We start from the raw sequence: 5000 nt of genomic DNA on the forward strand, positions 1-5000 counted from the left end.
GAGCAGCCGGCCGCCCGGGAGTGTGTCCCGGGGGCCCGCGCGAACACGCAAGCGTCCGCTCAATTATTCTGCAAACAGGAGGAGGCTGAGCTCCCCTGCACAATACACCTCGAAACCCTCTCAGGTCCCGGCGGCGCGCAGCGCCGTCCTAAGTACTTGGTCGGGTTCGAGAGAGGCGCAATCGCCCGGAGTTTGGCGAGTAGACGCTTTAGGTGCGACCACCCGTGCTCCCAACTGAGCTTGCCGCTGCCGACAGAGGCCCGGGAGCGTGCTGTCGTGGCATTGCCGGCGGGAGACAACACGCGCCACCTACGGTGACCGGCAGCTCCAACGCCAGCGCCACAGAAGGACAAAAGCCCCACTTGGGTGCCGAAGCGAACTCTCCCAGCACAGCGCACGCGCCAACACGTCCGCACAGCTGCGATACAAACCACCTGCGAGAACCGCAGAGGCGACCGAGCAGCAGACGGCGTCGCGGCGCCGAGCGCCGGGCGGCGGCGCATCCTCAGCGCACACAGTCCTCAATCGGACCAGCACACTGCAGATGTCCACCGCGCTTCGCACCGGGCCCGCGAGGACCTACTTTGGCCGCACGGCGCCGCGTGCAGGGTGCGCCGGCGCGCAGCTGCGCCGCCTGCCGCCTCCGTCGGCCGGCGCGCCTGCCACTGGCCGCCCCCACCAGCCGGCTGTAGCGCGTGCGCCCACGCACCGCGCGGCCAGCACGCCGGGAGGCCCCCCCTCACCGGCCGGGGACGGTCCCACCCAGCCACCGCCGCGTATCGCTTCACACCCAGATGCCATTCACGTTCGTGGGCATGGTGGGTATCGCTGGAACAACCGGTTGGTAGCTCAACCGATCGTCGCCATCACTGATTCACCTCTAGCGAGAACAACCGCACCACAACGGTTTACCAGTTGTTCATTTGCATAACGTCACCAGCAAACGTAGGCGTCCATCGCCATTTGCAAATTCAACGATTGTTGCATGCCTGTGTCAGGTGTCACGACACACTATGTCTGCCCACATACACGCAACAACATGTGCACGCTTCGCGAACACGTGGAAGGTGGCCCCCGTACGTATGCGATGTCCATTGCGCGAACGACTGTCAACCGGCCTCTGTCGCATGTCGCAGATGTGGAACGCAGTGCACCATGCTATCACGGTGTGTGAGAAGAGACGACTACGTCTGACAACACGCGCCACTACATCAACAGACGGCTCATGCTGATCGCCATCCAGGGCATACCACACTGCAATCCAGCTCTTATAGGGAGACGACACGTAGCTGAGTGCACAACATTTGGACCGCATGGTTCGCCGTTGTTGGCGCAGTCGTTGTACGGTCACATGTACCACGATGTATCATTCAGTACATGAGGACCAATGTGCAGTACAGTGTGTGATTTGGACGTACAACATCAGCGGACAGTTGACACAGGCCGTACCACAGCGTAGGCTAAGTGCTTCGCACATGCGAATGCCAATGAACAACTGCAAATGCCAATGAACAACTGCAAAGGGCATTGAGCATGTACGTCCTGCTGCCATCCACATTACAGTGTATAGCTGCAAGGTGTTTAACATGAAGCGATACACTGGGGACCGGGCAGTGCGAGTAGCAAACTATATTGCGGGGGTTGCAGTTAGGCAACACTACACTAATTTAACGCGTCGTATGACAATTACAGAGCAGGTTAAGGCCCAACGTGTGTTGGGTTAAGGCCCAACGTGTGTTGGGTTAAGGCCCAACGTGTGTTGGGTTAAGGCCCAACGTGTGTTGGGTTAAGGCCCAACGTGTGTTGGGTTAAGGCCCAACGTGTGTTGGGTTAAGGCCCAACGTGTGTTGGGTTAAGGCCCAACGTGTGTTGGGTTAAGGCCCAACGTGTGTTGGGTTAAGGCCCAACGTGTGTTGGGTTAAGGCCCAACGTGTGTTGGGTTAAGGCCCAACGTGTGTTGGGTTAAGGCCCAACGTGTGTTGGGTTAAGGCCCAACGTGTGTTGGGTTACGTTAAGGGGCAATGTGGGTTACGTTAAGGGGCAATGTGGGTTACGTTACGGCGCAATATAGGTTACGTTACGGCGCAATATAGGTTACGTTAAGGCGCAATACAGGTTACGTTAAGGCGCAATACAGGTTACGTTAAGGCGCAATACAGGTTACGTTAAGGCGCAATACAGGTTACGTTAAGGCGCAATACAGGTTACGTTAAGGCGCAATACAGGTTACGTTAAGGCGCAATACAGGTTACGTTAAGGCGCAATACAGGTTACGTTAAGGCGCAATACAGGTTACGTTAAGGCACAATGCAGGTTACGTTAAGGCGCAATGCAGGTTACGTTAAGGCGCAATACAGGTTACGTTAAGGCGCAATACAGGTTACGTTAAGGCGCAATACAGGTTACGTTAAGGCGCAATACAGGTTACGTTAAGGCGCAATACAGGTTACGTTAAGGCGCAATACAGGTTACGTTAAGGCGCAATACAGGTTACGTTAAGGCGCAATACAGGTTACGTTAAGGCGCAATACAGGTTACGTTAAGGCGCAATACAGGTTACGTTAAGGCGCAATACAGGTTACGTTAAGGCGCAATACAGGTTACGTTAAGGCGCAATACAGGTTACGTTAAGGCGCAATACAGGTTACGTTAAGGCGCAATACAGGTTACGTTAAGGCGCAATACAGGTTACGTTAAGGCGCAATACAGGTTAGGTTAAGGCGCAATACAGGTTAGGTTAAGGCGCAATACAGGTTAGGTTAAGGTACGACATAGGTTAGGTTAAGGTACGACATAGGTTAGGTTAAGGTACGACATAGGTTAGGTTAAGGTACGACATAGGTTAGGTTAAGGTACGACATAGGTTAGGTTAAGGTACGACATAGGTTAGGTTAAGGTACGACATAGGTTAGGTTAAGGTACGACATAGGTTAGGTTAAGGTACGACATAGGTTAGGTTAAGGTACGACATAGGTTAGGTTAAGGTACGACATAGGTTAGGTTAAGGTACGACATAGGTTAGGTTAAGGTACGACATAGGTTAGGTTAAGGTACGACATAGGTTAGGTTAAGGTACGACATAGGTTAGGTTAAGGTACGACATAGGTTAGGTTAAGGTACGACATAGGTTAGGTTAAGGTACGACATAGGTTAGGTTAAGGTACGACATAGGTTAGGTTAAGGTACGACATAGGTTAGGTTAAGGTACGACATAGGTTAGGTTAAGGTACGACATAGGTTAGGTTAAGGTACGACATAGGTTAGGTTAAGGTACGACATAGGTTAGGTTAAGGTACGACATAGGTTAGGTTAAGGTACGACATAGGTTAGGTTAAGGTACGACATAGGTTAGGTTAAGGTACGACATAGGTTAGGTTAAGGTACGACATAGGTTAGGTTAAGGTACGACATAGGTTAGGTTAAGGTACGACATAGGTTAGGTTAAGGTACGACATAGGTTAGGTTACGGTACGACATAGGTTAGGTTACGGTACGACATAGGTTAGGTTACGGTACGACATAGGTTAGGTTACGGTACGACATAGGTTAGGTTACGGTACGACATAGGTTAGGTTACGGTACGACATAGGTTAGGTTACGGTACGACATAGGTTAGGTTACGGTACGACATAGGTTAGGTTACGGTACGATATAGGTTAGGTTACGGTACGATATAGGTTAGGTTAAGGTACACATTGTTGTAAGGAAAGGTTTAATGGGGGGCGGGGCGGGGCGGCCGGTTTGTTGATTGTGATTATAGTAAGTGGATGCCTGCGGCATCATCTGATTTGCCACGTCAGGATGCACCTTTGGCTCATGACAGGCGGCGCTCTCATTCCATGCTTGTGGCAGACCTGTGTCTTTCATTCCTGCCATTGTTTGTGTGCTGTGAGAGGAGGCAGTATTGTGATGTTGGGTGCACCCCTGTGTAGGACATGTGTGGGTGTTGGTGGCTTGGCTGAGCAATGGTGGTTGTCGGGTGGGTGGGATATTCTGTTTTCTGAGTGGACCTCCCAGTCTGGTTATGACAGTGTGGATTGTCTAATGTGGCGGAGAGGATGCACTGGGTGTTGTTCCATGCTGGTGCTTACATATTGTCTGTGTGCGTGTTACAGGCAGAGAGTAGTGCGTGATAAGGGTGTGTGGCTGACGTGTGGTTGTGATTGTGAGCAGAGTCTTTCAGCATGTATACGGACAGTTGTATACATTATCTGTATTCTGATGGCTCTATCTATTACTAATCAGCGCCGTGTATACGTTTAATCCGGTTCCAGTCGAAACTGTTGTATCTCTGTACATTAGTGACACGGCGAGCCCGCTATGTAGTTACTCGTCTCGGCAGCTTCCACCGGTGTATGGCAAATGATTATAAGGAATCAGTCTAGTCGTCAATACCGATGGTGTGACGTCACATGTCTGGGGTGGGGGACGCTGCGCCCTTCCGGTGGGTCATGGCCTAGAAAGACTCTTCCCACGCAGGGGGGCGTGGACTGTCATTGACTCTTCCAGGTAATATACTTGCCGTACGTTCTTGCGACTGCGAGTGCAACGCTCACCGGTACCGACATGGATGGAGCGCCTCCTAGCTGACCGCTCAGCATCGGCATTCGTACAGAGAGCAACGCGGTCGCGTCTCTAGCTCGTAACTGGTACAGCCCGCAGCTCATGTATAGGGACAGCGGGAATGTCGCATATTGGAGATAACTCTTCATGAAACGCATGTTATAGGGGTGGATTGCACATTGCGACTGCGGGAAAAGTCCGCCGTTCATCCGCTGGAGTTGCGAGTTGGGCGGTTGGAGTGGGGCGCAGGTGGAGTGATTGCCGGTCCACGATTTCGTGCGGCAGAGGCGCTGGCGTTGGGGTGCTGTGGTCGACAGAGGACGCAGGCTTTGTGGGTGGGGTCGAAAGATGGGCACTGTGGGCCCATCGATGTCTTGGTCGGCTTGGCGTCTCATAGATGGCGGTATCGTCGTTGCAGGACGTCATGCCGCGGGAGA

Source organism: Schistocerca americana, unplaced genomic scaffold, assembly GCF_021461395.2.
Source record: "Schistocerca americana isolate TAMUIC-IGC-003095 unplaced genomic scaffold, iqSchAmer2.1 HiC_scaffold_197, whole genome shotgun sequence".
NCBI lineage: Eukaryota > Metazoa > Arthropoda > Insecta > Orthoptera > Acrididae > Schistocerca > Schistocerca americana.